The 16,239-nt window shown below is 35.2% G+C and overlaps 1 long non-coding RNA gene across 1 annotated transcript in view; it reads left to right on the top strand.

The window, feature by feature from the left end:
* LOC118763719 overlaps positions 1 to 6,276 on the top strand; it is a 13,191-nt gene extending 6,915 nt beyond the window's left edge. The window contains exon 3 of the long non-coding RNA XR_004999472.1: positions 5,986 to 6,276. This is a non-coding gene — a long non-coding RNA (uncharacterized LOC118763719). The remainder of the gene's footprint in view (positions 1 to 5,985) is intronic.
* Positions 6,277 to 16,239: the final 9,963 nt, after the last annotated feature.

Genomic DNA, 16,239 nt, shown 5'->3' with positions numbered 1-16,239 from the left:
TTACCAAAATTTTCCAAAGCACCTCACGATCCACTAACAAATGCATTGGCCAAGTCGACAAAGACCATGTATAAATCAGCATTTTATTCACGTGACTTCTCTTCAACTTACCTCATAACAACTGTGCCTCTCCCTAGCTTCTCTACGTTGGGGTTTAGGACATATTCTGTTTATACATTCTTACTGTTGCGGCTAAGAATCACGCTTGCAGCATTTCTTACAAGTTGTCTACCACCATGCTTGTACACTTCTAAGGGAATACAATCTTGTCCAGGAGCTTTACCATTGGAAATATTTTAATAGCAGTATTTATCTCTTCTGAGATTGGATCTTCCGCATCTTCCTTAATTGTGAAGCTCTGAAAGAACGACCTGGATGGCTCAAAATGTGTCATGACGCATCAAAGCAATTGCAATTGAAGAAACAGAAAAATTAAATATTTATATCCTGCAATCAGCAGACACATTTGTCCAATTCCGGACAAAATCAAGATCATTATTGACCCCATTTTATCTTCATAACAAAATTCATACCTGGACACAAATTACATTAACGTATCCATGGCAAATAGATGAAGCTTCTGTTATTTTTAATCCTTTCTTTCAAACACTTATCAGGAAGTGACCATTATAATCATCATTATTTTTATTATTATTATTATTATTATTATTATTATTATTATTATTATTATTATTATTATTATTATTATTATTCAGTAGTTTTATTTTTATAGCGTGCTTTCACTTCACTACCGAGCGCAGCTCTGTGTGCCTTGGGTATGTGCTGTGATTTGTTGTGATGCTCTGATGGTTATTGTATGGAAAGTGTTCTGCGTAGGATGTGTGCAGTGCCTAGTAGTGCAATTTTCTGTATGTTATATGTGTTTGTAAGTCCTGGTGTTTTTGTTATGTATTTGTCTGAATATTTTTTCCAGTGTAACTAAATAGCGCTGTTCTATCTTAAGTAATGGGTGTTATTATTATTATTATTATTATTATTATTATTATTATTATATTATTATTATTATTATTATTATTATTCTCTATCTGTGTGTATCGGCATATCCCAGAGTATGGTTGCTTTCTCGTTTTCTGTGACCTTTTCTGGTGTGTGCCTATACCATCATTTTTCTGTTGTTATTCCATAATGTTGGCATAGCTTCCAATGTATGTAGGTTCCAACTCTGTCATGTCTGTGAATATATTCCATCTTAGCCAGGACTGGGCAGCTAGAGATAATATGATTTATTGTTTCTTGTCCATCTACACGTATTCTGCAGTTACTTGTAATATTTCTTTTCATTGCATGTTTTTGGTAATTTCTGGTGGGGAGGCTTTGGTCTTGTGCTGCAATTAAAAATCCCTCTGTTTCTGCTTTGAGTCCTGAGCTTCTCAACCATTGCTGGGATTTTTCTTTGTCTATTTCTTTTGCGTTTAGTTTAGTGCAGTATTTACCATGAAGGGGCTTTTCTTGCCATCGTTTTATCATGGTTCGTTGCTGTTCTATTTTTAGTTTGGATTTCATTGTTTTATAGCTTTTGTTTTGTTCTTCATCTTCTTCTTCTTCTTCTTCATGTTTATTATTATTATTATTATTATTATTATTATTATTATTATTATATTATTATTATTATTATTATATTATTCAGTAGTTTTATTTTTATAGCGTGCTTTCACTTCACTACCGAGCGCAGCTCTGTGTGCCTTGGGTATGTGCTGTGATTTGTTGTGATGCTCTGATGGTTATTGTATGGAAAGTGTTCTGCGTAGGATGTGTGCAGTGCCTAGTAGTGCAATTTTCTGTATGTTATATGTGTTTGTAAGTCCTGGTGTTTTTGTTATGTATTTCTCTGAATATTTTCTTATCATGCCTAATGCACCTACTATGATAGGAATTGTTTCTGTTTTCAGGTTCCACATTCTAGTTACCTCTATTTCCAGGTCTTTGTATTTTGAGAGTTTCTCCATTTCTTTTAGAGACACGTTGTCATCTGCCGGTATTGATACATCAATTAGAAAGCATTTTTTTTCTTCATGATCTCTGACAACTATATCTGGTCTGTTGGCCTTAATTTCTCTATCTGTGTGTATCGGCATATCCCAGAGTATGGTTGCTTTCTCGTTTTCTGTGACCTTTTCTGGTGTGTGCCTATACCATCTTTTTTCCGTTGTTATTCCATAATGTTGGCATAGCTTCCAATGTATGTAGGTTCCAACTCTGTCATGTCTGTGAATATATTCCTTCTTAGCCAGGACTGGGCAGCTAGAGATAATATAATTTATTGTTTCTTGTCCATCTCCACATATTCTGCAGTTACTTGTAATATTTCTTTTCATTACATGTTTTTAGTAATTTCTGGTGGGGAGGCTTTGGTCTTGTGCTGCAATTAAAAATCCCTCTGTTTCTGCTTTGAGTCCTGAGCTTCTCAACCATTGCTGGGATTTTTCTTTGTCTATTTCTTTTGCGTTTAGTTTAGTGCAGTATTTACCATGAAGGGGTTTTTCTTGCAATCGTTTTATCATGGCTCGTTGCTGTTCTATCTTTAGTTTGGATTTCATTTGTTTTATAGCTTTTGTTGTTTCCTCATCATCTTCTTCTTCTTTGTGTTTATTAGGTGGTATGATTTCTTGTTTGTATTTGTCAGCTTCCTTAAATACTGAGAACAGTTTTTTGTTTTGCTCGTGTTTTGCTGCTATCTGGATCAGTTTTCCTTCCTTCTGAAGTAGGTATTTTTGCAGTCCTATGGTGGTTATTTTATAGTAGTTTTCCAGCTGTATAAGGCCTCTACCACCTTCTATACGTTGTATATATAGTCTTTCTATGTCAGATTTTGGGTGATGCATCCTAGATCCTGTCAGTATTTTTCTTGTTTTCCTATCTATTTTGGACAGTTCATTTCGTGTCCAGTTAAGGATATTGTAGCTGTAACTTATAACTGGGAAGGCTAACGTGTTGATACCTATTATCTTGTTTTTAGCATTGAGCTCTGTTTTTAGTATTGATCTAACTCGTCTATAATATTCTTTTTTTATTTTCTCTTTCATTTGTGTGTGTTGTGTCTTATCTAGTTCATGGATTCCTAAGTATTTGTAAGTTTGGCTTTGGTCTAATTCTTTTATTCCATTGGTTTTATCTAGTGTGATGTTGCTACTTTTAACTAGTTTTCCTCTTTTCATGGTTACTTTGGCGCATTTTTCTAATCCAAATTTCATATCTATTTCTTTGGTAAATCCATGAACTGTCTTTAATAGTGTTTCCAGCTGTTTGTCATTTGCAGCGTATAGTTTTAGGTCATCCATATATAAAGGTGGCTGATCGTTTGGCCGTAACATTTATATCTGCATCCAGTTCTATTTAGCATATCAGATAGAGGTGACAGTGCCAAGCAGAAAAGGAGTGGAGAGAGCGTATCTCCCTGAATATTCCTCTTCTAATGGGGATGTCTTTGGTTTTCATGAGTCCCTCTTTTGTTTGGAGGTGTAGGACTGTTTTCCATTTATTCATAGAGTGCTCTATGAATTTTATGATTGTTGGTGCTACTTTGTTAATGGCTAGTGTTTCGAGGATCCATGTGTGGGGGATGCTATCAAACGCCTTTTTGTAGTCAATCCAGGCCATACTGAGGCCTTTCTTCTTTCCGTGGCTGTCTTCAGTTACGGCTTTATTAATCATTAGTTGATCTTTACAGCCATATGAGCCCTTGCGGCATCCTTTCTGCTCTTCTGGGAACAGTTTGTTTTCGTCCAGGTGCTTGTTCAGCCTTTGCGTTATCACTGCAGTAAATGCCTTGAACATAGTAGGGAGGCAGGTTATTGGTCTGTAGTTTTCTGGTTTTGTTGTTTCAATTGATTTGGGAATTAAGATGGTTTTCCCCTTCGTGAGCCATTCAGGCATTGTCTCTGGCTCTGCTAGTATGCTGTTAAAGTTTTCAGCCAGCTTTTTGTGCATTCCTGTTAGATATTTCAACCAGAAGTTGGGGATCTTGTCATGCCCAGGTGCCTTCCAGTTGCTTAGTTTTTGCAGTGCCTGGGTGACCTCTTCAGTTGTTATGGGGGTCCAAAGTTGTTCAGATGCCGAGTTTGTTATTTTCATACTCCTTTTTTTTGGCTGTTCGTTCGCCGACCATATTTCTTTCCAGAATTCTTCCAATTCTTCTGCCGTTGGTGCTGCAGTGACTTCTATTTTATTTTTGCCCAGTTCTTGGTAGAACTTTTTGGGGTCGGAGTTGAACTTTTTGTTCTGTTCAAAGAAGCGTTGGCGTTTCTCGTACCGGCGGATCCTTTGAGCTTTGGCAAGGATATCTTGCTTCAGCTTTTCTTTTATCTCCGGCAAATCTTTTTCTGTGATGTTATATTTGCGGAGCATTTTTGTTCTCTTTTTGTTGCTCAGTAGCGTTGCTTGTTTGCTGATTTCATTAAGAATCGACAGGTCTTTTCTAATTTTTTTTATCTTGTTTTGGATGTTATTTATCCACAGGGTTTGTTTGGGTGGTGGTACTCCTGTTTGGGCGGGTTTGGGTGAGTATCCAGCTTCTTTTGTGGCTGCAGTGGCTGCTGTGTATATCAAGTCATTTAGTCCAGTGATATCACTTTTTTTTGTTTCAGTGGCGAGTTCAGTGACGGCTAGGTTTATGTTGTTTATAATTGGTGTTGTTATTGCGTTTATTTTTATTCTTGGAAGGTATGGTCGGTGGTCCATTTTGAGCTCTGTGGTTTTTAGTTCTTTGATTATTTTTTTTTTATATTATCATAATCATTAGGCTCCCCTTCGTTGTTTACATCGTGTTTGTTGGGAATGTTGCGTTTGTCTTCGTGTTTTACAGTTTCAGTGTTTATATTATTGGGCATTGTTGTGTGGCTTCTATCTACGTTTTCTTGGTGTATTTTTTCTTTTAAATGTTCTATTTCTATTTCTATTTCTGATATTTTTTTGGCTTTGAGAATGTATCTTCGTACGTTAGCTAATTTATTAGGGTTCATTGCTGTATCCAAGTCTATATCTCTATTATTTTCCTTCCATATTTTATATGTATGTGTTGTTGTATTTTCATTTTGTGGGTAGAGCATTGCTGTGAAGTATGCGTGTAAGATAGAAATGTATTCCTCACGTGTCCATTTACGTCTTTTGGGTTTTAATTGCGGGACACGAGGTACAACGTCCGGCCCATTATTTTGACGGTCGTCATTTTCGTAGGGTACCGGTCCGTTTATTTCTGTTGTCACATTATTTCGCACGTGTAGTTTTTCGTACATTTTTTGTTGTAGGTTTAATGTACGTACCGCTCGATTGTTATTCTTGGGTTGAATAGTATCAGTGGCATTTAATTTCTTCGTAGTTCCTTTGTACATGGTGTTTGAGGTCGGGGATGATCGTGATGTTCCACGCATCTTTACATGTGTTGTGTTAGAGGTGGAGATAATATCGACTCAAAATACATCATTTTGTTTCGAAAATAGTAATAAATTTCAATTCGTATTACTTACTCGGATATAGTCCAATTCTTTGTTAGTAAATCTTTGGCTCCATAGGGTGTCCTTGTTTTCGATGTTTGTGGATAGATTTCGGAGCTCTGTATTTTCCTTCTTACATCTTAAACGTCCCCGGTGTCTTCTTCTTCTTCTTCTTCTTCTTCTTCTTCTTCTTCTTTTCTTCTTCTTCTTCTTATTATTATTATTATATTATTATTATTATATTATTATTATTATTATTATTATTATATTATTATTATTATTATTATTATTATCATTATTATTATCATTATTATTATTATTATCATGATCATCATATTTTTAATTCTGTTTCATCCTCCTTCGCCTATTTGTCTATATCTTGGCTTATACCATTATTATTGTAATTATATGTTTGACCTTTGCTTTGTGTTTCTACAAGTTGACTCTAAGTCTCATCCAGAGACCTAAAGAGAAAACAAGAGAGATGTCCATGATGGTGATATGACTAGGTTGTCATATATTTAGTTTTGTACAGAGTATTGTTCTAGAGAATTTTTAAGAAAACATGAGAAAATTTTAAGTGTGTTTTAAAATTTCAGATTACATAGACTGTATTTTACCTATGATATGGGCAGTTCACATGAGCACTATCTTTTGAATATCAGCCATTTTCGGGTTTCCTGGTGTCTGAGCTAGTTAGCAATCAGCCACTTTTGCTATCATTCCTAGGGCATCTATGACAACAGGTATTATTTTAGTCTTGAGGTTTCACATTTGCCCAATTTCTATTTCATGATGTTTATATTTGCTCAGTTTTTGGTAGATCTTGACAGATACATTTATGTCGATTGGGACAGTCATATCAATGAGGAGGATGCCTGACTTTTGTCTAAAGTCCTTCAATATAGTGTCTGACCTATTCAAATCTGTCTTTCTGTCAGTTTGAACGGTGAAGTTCCAGAGGAGTGAGATATGATCATTTCCAAGCACGGGAGATCCTGGTAGAATTATCTTCGGAACGAGAACCTAGGGTCGGCTTCGAAATTCTTCCAGGACACCTGTTGAAGGCTGGAGTGCAAATCAGTCGGAATCAACAAACAAATTGAGGACACATCAGTCCATTGTAAATAATGTAAATAATTAACATGATCAATGGTTTCATTTCGTTGTTTATATAAACGACATGGGTTATACCCGTTCTTTAATATGTTGGCCTGGTAGCTCCATGTAGGTAGGCATTGATCTAGAGCTGTTATGATAAAAACTTCTGTCTCTGATTTTAAGTCAGAAAATACTAACCATTGATGTGTAAGCGCTTTTGTCAGCATCGTCATCATTAACTTTCTTTGGGTATTTGCCATTGAGAGGTTTTATTTGCCAGTTATCAGTAAGAATATCTAAAGCAGCAGTTTTAACTCGGCTTTTCATACGCCTAGCTTTTTCTGTGCTTGTTGCCAGTACGTCTAATAGTGGTATATTTAATATTTGGAATTCACTTATTTATTTCTTTACCTGTTTTGTTACTGAGTACGATGTTTTCTTGTTTTCCTGTTTCGCTGTTGTAAATTTTTGTCGAAACATTAAACAGAGACTCCTACTTGAATTGGTGAAAAAGAGGACTGCTGCTTTGTTCCGTTTAGAGCGCAATTGTCGTAGTATATATTTGCTATCATCTGTTAGTAATTGTATCATTGGTAACGCTCACTAATGAATTCAGCGACAAGGTAGTAGAAAAGCGTCATACTGCTACAAGCTTTCCTACATTAATTCTCTTTTTGTGCTCGGTTACTGTCTCACTTAAGACTTTTATCTTCATTTTCCCACATCCAGCGTGCGTGGTCTGACAAAGTCCTCCCAATCATTGTCGCTATCAAATACATTTCATAGCTCCTTTCTGAGTGGATATAATCGCAGATTCAGATTTATATTTTATTTAGGTTCCCGTATCTTAGTTACAACCATTGTTCTTCACATGCAAGGTACTCAGGCTGTTGCATGGATTAGATTTCAGTTCTTTCTTCCCGGATATTTCTGCGGTCATTTTTCTATGCTTGAAATTTCTCAATTTCAGTGAGATTTTCGGGAGAAAATGAGTATAGTAGTGTGCGATTGTGCATAACTTCGATTTTCAAGTGCTAAATAGTATTACTGATGGGGATTCTGTGTTAAAAAAAACAACTCTTCTCTTCTTTGTAAATAGAACCTATCAGTATTAATTTAGGGTAGTGTGCGTTTTACAATAGGAAGATACCGCAGAAATCAATAGTGCAGTACATTATCGAATGTTTTGCTGTAATTTAGTTAACAAACAGCCCAGTTCATCTTTCGTATTATACTAGTCTGTCTATATATAATCGATCATCAATTCTCCCTGATTTCTTTCTGCAGCTTTTTTTATGCTGCTGTTCATAAGTTTTCCTACGATCCGATGTTATAAGTTTCATCTTCTATGACATTAGATGGCATTTTCAAGAACATTAATATGCTTAGGATAGTTTTATAATTACTGGTATAGCGGAATTTCTACCGTCTTTACATTCTGAGTTCAAATTCTGCCGAGGTTGACTTTGCCCTTCATCCTTTTGGGGTCGATAAAATAAGTTCCAATTGAGTACTGAGGACGATGAAATTGCCTCGGCCCCTACCCCGAACCAGCGGCTTATGCCAAACTTTTAAATCATTATTATAGTCTTCTGCATTTTCTTTATCCTTCTGAAGTATTACGGTTCATTCTTTGTCATCCATTCTAGGATTATATTTTCTGTACAATTGGTAAAAAACGGTAACAATAAACTTTCACTTCTGTAATATACATTGACAGAATTTTACATTTCATTCAACCCAAATTTACTCTCCCCTGCTCCTTATTTTTCTATTTCTTCTTCTTGTCATCCTCATACTTTCGTTATTATTATTATTATTACTGAGTTAGAGAACAGTGCATGCCATCAAATTTGTGGTATGGGGTAAAATATACGAAGCCCAGTATACCCACCATGACTACCCGTGTGATAAGGGTACACCAGGCACATGCATCACAACCATATGTGCGCGACATAGTGATCTCATATCAAGATAAACAGTGCATGACCTTGCAGGTGGGGCCCAGTTAGAATCTTCTTCTGGTCGAGTAATCCATCCCGTTCAAAAGGTCCCTGAATAAGGGTTGTTTAAGGATGTTGAACAAAACACCCATGTTTCCGGAGGTGAATTATTCAAACCCCAAAGAAACCCTCTCAACACATGGCTATAATGCTCCCCGACTACTTTTGTTCGTGATCAAAGAGGCATATATCGTCAGCCACTACGGTCATGCTCAACTGGTTATGGTCAAACAACTGACAGGCAAACGTGTGGTATTGAGAAGAAAATTTGCTGTAGCCCATCTTCAAAATGTACATGATAACACTTCCAATCAGTTAAGATCAGAAGCCACGAGAGCCACTGCCTGGTACTGCATCAGGGCATTATCATTATTATTATCATTATTATTATTATTATTATTATTATTATTATTATTATTATTATTATTATTATTATTATTCAGTAGTTTTATTTTTATAGCGTGCTTTCACTTCACTACCGAGCGCAGCTCTGTGTGCCTTGGGTATGTGCTGTGATTTGTTGTGATGCTCTGATGGTTATTGTATGGAAAGTGCTCTGCGTAGGATGTGTGCAGTGCCTAGTAGTGCAATTTTCTGTATGATATATGTGTTTGTAAGTCCTGGTGTTTTTGTTATGTATTTGTCTGAATATTTTTTTATCATGCCTAATGCACCTACTATGATAGGAATTGTTTCTGTTTTCAGATTCCACATTCTAGTTACCTCTATTTCCAGGTCTTTGTATTTTGAGAGTTTCTCCATTTCTTTTAGAGACACGTTGTCATCTGCCGGTATTGATACATCAATTAGAAAGCATTTTTTTTCTTCATGATCTCTGACAACTATATCTGGTCTGTTGGCCTTAATTTCTCTATCTGTGTGTATCGGCATATCCCAGAGTATGGTTGCTTTCTCGTTTTCTGTAACCTTTCTGGTGTGTGCCTATACCATCTTTTTTCTGTTGTTATTCCATAATGTTGGCATAGCTTCCAATGTATGTAGGTTCCAACTCTGTCATGTCTGTGAATATATTCCTTCTTAGCCAGGACTGGGCAGCTAGAGATATATGATTTATTGTTTCTTGTCCATCTCCACATATTCTGCAGTTACTTGTAATATTTCTTTTCATTACATGTTTTTGGTAATTTCTGGTGGGGAGGCTTTGGTCTTGTGCTGCAATTAAAAATCCCTCTGTTTCTGCTTTGAGTCCTGAGCTTCTCAACCATTGCTGGGTTCTTTCTTTGTCTACTTCTTTTGCGTTTAGTTTAGTGTAGTATTTACCATGAAGGGGCTTTACTTGCCATCGTTTTATCATGGTTCGTTGCTGTTCTATTTTTAGTTTGGATTTCATTTGTTTTATAGCTTTTGTTGTTTCTTCATCATCTTCTTCTTCTTTGTGTTTATTAGGTGGTATGATTTCTTGTTTGTATTTATAAGCTTCCTTAAATACTGAGAACAGTTTTTTGTTTTGCTCGTGTTTTGCTGCTATCTGGATCAGTTTTCCTTCCTTCTGAAGTAGGTATTTTTGCAGTCCTATGGTGGTTATTTTATAGTAGTTTTCCAGCTGTATAAGGCCTCTACCACCTTCTATACGTTGTATATATAGTCTTTCTATGTCAGATTTTGGGTGATGCATCCTAGATCCTGTCAGTATTTTTCTTGTTTTCCTATCTATTTTGGACAGTTCATTTCGTGTCCAGTTAAGGATATTGTAGCTGTAACTTATAACTGGGACAGCTAAAGTGTTGATACCTATTATCTTGTTTTTAGCATTGAGCTCTGTTTTTAGTATTGATCTAACTCGTCTATAATATTCTTTTTTTATTTTCTCTTTCATTTGTGTGTGTTGTGTCTTATCTAGTTCATGGATTCCTAAGTATTTGTAAGTTTGGCTTTGGTCTAATTCTTTTATTTCATTGGTTTTATCTAGTGTGATGTTGTTACTCTTAACTAGTTTTCCTCTTTTCATGGTTACTTTGGCGCATTTTTCTAATCCAAATTTCATATCTATTTCTTTGGTAAATCCATGAACTGTCTTTAATAGTGTTTCCAGCTGTTTGTCATTTGCAGCGTATAGTTTTAGGTCATCCATATATAAAAGGTGGCTGATCGTTTTGCCGTAACATTTATATCTGCATCCAGTTCTATTTAGCATATCAGATAGAGGTGACAGTGCCAAGCAGAAAAGGAGTGGAGAGAGCGTGTCTCCCTGGAATATTCCTCTTCTGATGGGGATGTCTTTGGTTTTCATGAGTCCCTCTTTTGTTTGGAGATGTAAGACTGTTTGCCATTTATTCATAGAGTGCTCTATGAATTTTATGATTGTTGGTGCTACTTTGTTAATGGCTAGTGTTTCAAGGATCCATGTGTGGGGGATGCTATCAAACGCCTTTTTGTAGTCAATCCAGGCCATACTGAGGCCTTTCTTCTTTCTGTGGCTGTCTTCAGTTACGGCTTTATTAATCATTAGTTGATCATTACAGCCATATGAGCCTTTGCGGCATCCTTTCTGCTCTTCTGGGAACAGTTTGTTTTCGTCCAGGTGCTTGTTCAGCCTTTGCGATATCACTGCTGTAAATGCCTTGAACATAGTAGGGAGGCAGGTTATTGGTCTGTAGTTTTCTGGTTTTGCTGTTTCATTTGATTTGGGAATTAAGATGGTTTTCCCCTTCGTGAGCCATTCAGGCATTGTCTCTGGCTCTGCTAGTATGCTGTTAAAGTTTTCAGCCAGCTTTTTGTGCATTCCTGTTAGATATTTCAACCAGAAGTTGGGGATCTTGTCATGCCCAGGTGCCTTCCAGTTGCTTAGTTTTTGCAGTGCCTGGGTGACCTCTTCAGTTGTTATGGGGCTCCAAAGTTGTTCAAATGCCGAGTTTGTTATTTTGATACTCCTTTTTTTTGGCTGTTCGTTCGCCGACCATATTTCTCTCCAGAATTCTTCCAATTCTTCTGCCGTTGGTGCTGCAGTGACTTCTATTTTATTTTTTCCCAGATCTTGGTAGAACTTTTTGGGGTTGGTGTTGAACTTTTTGTTCTGTTCAAAGAAGCGTTGGCGTTTCTCGTACCGGCGGATCCTTTGAGCTTTGGCAAGGATATCTTGCTTCAGCTTTTCTTTTATCTCCGGCAAATCTTTTTCTGTGATGTTATATTTGTGGAGCATTTTTGTTCTCTTTTTGTTGCTCAGTAGCGTTGATTCTTTGCTGATTTCATTAAGAATCGACAGGTCTTTTCTAATTTTTTAAATTTTGTTTTGGATGTTATTTATCCACAGGGTTTGTTTGGGTGGTGGTACTCCTGTTTGGGCGGGTTTGGGTGAGTATCCAGCTTCTTTTGTGGCTGCAGTGGCTGCTGTGTATATCAAGTCATTTAGTCCAGTGATATCACTTTTTTTTGTTTCAGTGGCTAGTTCAGTGACGGCTAGGTTTATGCTGTTTATAATTGGTGTTGTTATTTCGTTTATTTTTATTCTTGGGAGGTATGGTCGGTGGTCCAATTTGGGCTCTGTGGTTTTCAGTTCTAAGATTATTTTATTGTTTATATTATCATAATCATTAGGCTCCCCTTCGTTGTTTACATCGTGTTTGTTGGGAATGTTGCGTTTGTCTTCGTGTTTTACAGTTTCAGTGTTTATATTATTGGGCATTGTTGTGTGGCTTCTATCTACATTTTCCTGGTGTATGTTTTCTTTTAGGTGTTCTATTTCTATTTCTGATATTTTTTTGGCTTTGAGAATGTATCTTCGTACGTTAGCTAATTTATTAGGGTTCATTGCTGTATCCAAGTCTATATCTCTATTATTTTCCTTCCATATTTTATATGTATGTGTTGTTGTATTTTCATTTTTGGGGTAGAGTACTGCTGTGTAGTATGCGTGTAAGATAGAAATGTATTCCTCACGTGTCCATTTACGTCTTTTGGGTTTTATTTGCGGGACATGAGGTACAACGTCTGGCCCATTATTTTGACGGTCGTCATTTTCGTAGGGTACCGGTCCGTTTATTTCTGTTGTCACATTATTTCGCACGTGTAGTTTTTCGTACATTTTTTGTTGTAGGTTTAATGTACGTACCGCTCGATTGTTATTCTTGGGTTGAATAGTATCGGTGGCATTTAATTTCTTCGTAGTTCCTTTGTACATGGTGTTTGAGGTCGGGGATGATCGTGATGTTCCACGCATGTTTACATGTGTTGCGTTAGAGGTGGAGATAATATCGAGTCAAAATACATCATTTCGTTTCGAAAATAGTAATAAATTTCAATTAGTATTACTTACTCAGATACAGTCCAATTCTTTGTTAGCAAAACTTTGGCTCCATAGGGTGTCCTTGTTTTCGATGTTTGTGGATAGATTTCGGAGCTCTGTATTTTCCTTCTTACACCTTAAACGTTCCCCGGTGTAATCCCTTAAACGTCCCCCGGTGTAATCCCTTAAACGTCCCCCGGTGTAATCCTTATTATTATTATTATTATTATTATTATTATTATTATTATTATTATTATTACTATCATTATTATTATTATTATTATTATTATTATTATTATTATTATTATTATTATTATTATTATTATTATTATTATTATTGTTATCATTAATATTGTTAGTATTATTATTTTTATTATCGTTATCATCATCATCATCATTATTGTTGTTATTATTATTATTATTATTATTATTATTATTATTATTATTATTATTATTATCATTAATATCATTATTATTATCATTCTTCTTATTATTATTATTACTATTATTATTATAATTATTATTATTATTATTATTATTATCATCATCATCATCATCATCATCATTATTATTGTTATTATTATTATTATTATTATTATTATTATTATTATTATTATTATTGTTATTATTATTATTATTATTATTATATTATTATTATTATTATTATTATTATTATTATTATTATTATTATTCAGTAATCATCTCTTTCTTACAGTGCATTGTTTGTCCCAACAAAAGCGGTTGTATCTGCCCCGGAGCGATATTAATTATGGGTTTGTATTTCTTATTGTATTGAAATTACTCTTCATATGTGTGGAAGGCAGTGATTTTTCTCTCTTGTTCAATGTTTTGAAAGAATGGCCGAGTCAACTTCGTTGCAGACATTTTTTTTTTCTTTTATCCTGCCGTTCTGCAACCCCATTCTAATGTTACAGTTTAAGTTTTTTACAATCACTGTTCTTATTTATCGTAATTGTTTGCTGTATTCCTTGAAGGCAGAAAGTAAATTTTGTATTTTTTAAAGTGGTTTATCACTATCTTTTATTAAATTTCTATCACTCTTTATTTAGAATTTTCAAAAATTTCTATTCTAGATATTTCATACTTATTTTATACATATCTAGTTGCAGGAATCCTTTTTTTTAATTTTTTTATTCTTGGTAAACAGTATTTCTATGTCAGATTTTGAATTGGGTATTTAAATGCAAGCATTATTTTTCGTGATTTTCTACTCGAAACAGCTTCAGTATTGCTGTCTTTAACTTATGCTTCATATTTGTCTCTGCTTTCAATATTAAGCCGTAATAATATTATATTTCATTTATTCGTCTTTTGACATTCTTGGCAAAATTTTATTATATATTTGTCTATAGCTAATGACGTAAGGGTTTGTAATTCATTTTGCTCTCTCGGAGTTTACTTTGTCACATTTTTCTAAGTACATAAGCTATAAATGACTATGTTTGCAGTAGTTCGCCATCACCAGCTTGTTATCATAGATGCAGATTGATCGTCCTTCGAAAGTGTCCTTGTCCGAGTCCAGTGTAGTTAAACATATTGCATTAAAAGTGTTAGGACCACGCAGAGAATAAAATATTTCAGGGATCACACACAGAATATCTCCAACAGACATGAAATTAATTTGTATAATTTATTCAGTTCAGTATACTGTAATATTCGTCGGTTACTCGAGGCGTATTTAATGTTTCTGCCTATTGGTGTTTTAACTTACACATAACTACTATTTCCGTCAAGAATGTGTTCTAGTCACTTCATGCCATAAGGAGTTTCCTGTCAGTTCTTTTAAAAGCTGCATATATATAATATATATATATATATATAGTTAATCCAAACATGAAAACAGAACAACGCGAGGACGTGGAACAAGTATAGTGTTATTGGACGCTCAGGAAAGAAAATAAAGAAGGAGGATTTAACGTTTCGAGCGGAGCTCTTTGTCAGAAACATAGAAAAAGGAAATGTCCAAGGAAGTGAAGAAGGTGAGAGAAAACGCCAACGATATACACGCGGTGTTATATTGAATGACCATATTTATATGTATATGATCATCTCAACGTTTCTGACCATTAACAATGACGGTGAATATATTGAATAGGTGTGTTAAAATGATTGCTAACATTATCTGTACGAGTTGGGTTTCAAATACAGCTTTATTTTGATCAGCTATGTGTCCTTTTCTAAATTCATATCAATGTTCTAAACAAGAAAAAAACTAACGCACTCTGTATAAACACACACAACGCACATACACGCATACACTCACACACACATACACACACATACATACACACACACACACACACACACACACACACACACACACACACACACACACACACACACACACACATATATATATATATATATATATCTGACATATATTCCCAGAGAGCTAACCTTAGCAAAAGCATGAGTAAAAGTAGCAGCAAAGTACAAAGAAAAGAGAGTTGGGGCAAGGATGTCACCCTGCTTAACACCATTCTCTACAGGAATGGGTCCTGCCATGTCACCACCAACATTGACCCAAGCCTCCATCCCAAATGCAAAATATAAGTTAGTCCTAGAGCGCACAATGTTCCTGAAGGTCGGCAATGGTCTTCCTCGGTCACGAGTGGACGGCCATCATATATATATATATATATATATATATATATATATATACTAATATTAATATTTAGCAGAAGGAGGAGACGAACGCACAGGCCGAGAGTTTAATGCGTTAGAACCGATCAGACTTATCAAATAAGTGCTAATGCACTAAACTTTTGACCCTTGAGTTACATACACACACACACATACACACTACATAAATATATATATATATATATTGTCCCAACAATGCGCAGATACGCACACAAAATACACACATACAATTAGTCAGCAGCACGCGCCTAGAAACACACACTCAAACATGACCACAGGCACCTAATACTTACATAGCAATACCTTCTTCAGAATCACCTGAGGATTACAAACGAGAAAATTGTCGAAATTCTATTTTATATAAATAGTGTTATTCTACACTACTTAACAGTATTCAATAGCATATTTCGCCTATGATCAAAGGTTAGCATTATGGAACCATTGGATATCACACAAGCACACTCACACACACATGCACACACACTTAAACATACATACGTATATATATACATACATACATACATACATACATACATACATACATACATACATACATACATACATACATACATACATACATAAATATGCATACACACACATGCACACATATATGTTGAAACATTAATCTCTCTATGTTTACCCCTCAACATCTTATCATTCTCTCACCGTTTTTTTACTTCTAATCTTTTCTGTCGAAGAGCAGTGGCTCAAAAATTCAAAGACGTGCCCATTGTTTCCGAGCGTGAAAGTAGTACACCTGCCTACTTGTTGTTCCTTA

This window comes from Octopus sinensis, linkage group LG6 (genome assembly GCF_006345805.1).
Source record: "Octopus sinensis linkage group LG6, ASM634580v1, whole genome shotgun sequence".
Lineage (NCBI taxonomy): Eukaryota > Metazoa > Mollusca > Cephalopoda > Octopoda > Octopodidae > Octopus > Octopus sinensis.
Note: the sequence above shows the minus strand (reverse complement) of the source record. Positions and strands in the feature narration are given on the sequence as shown.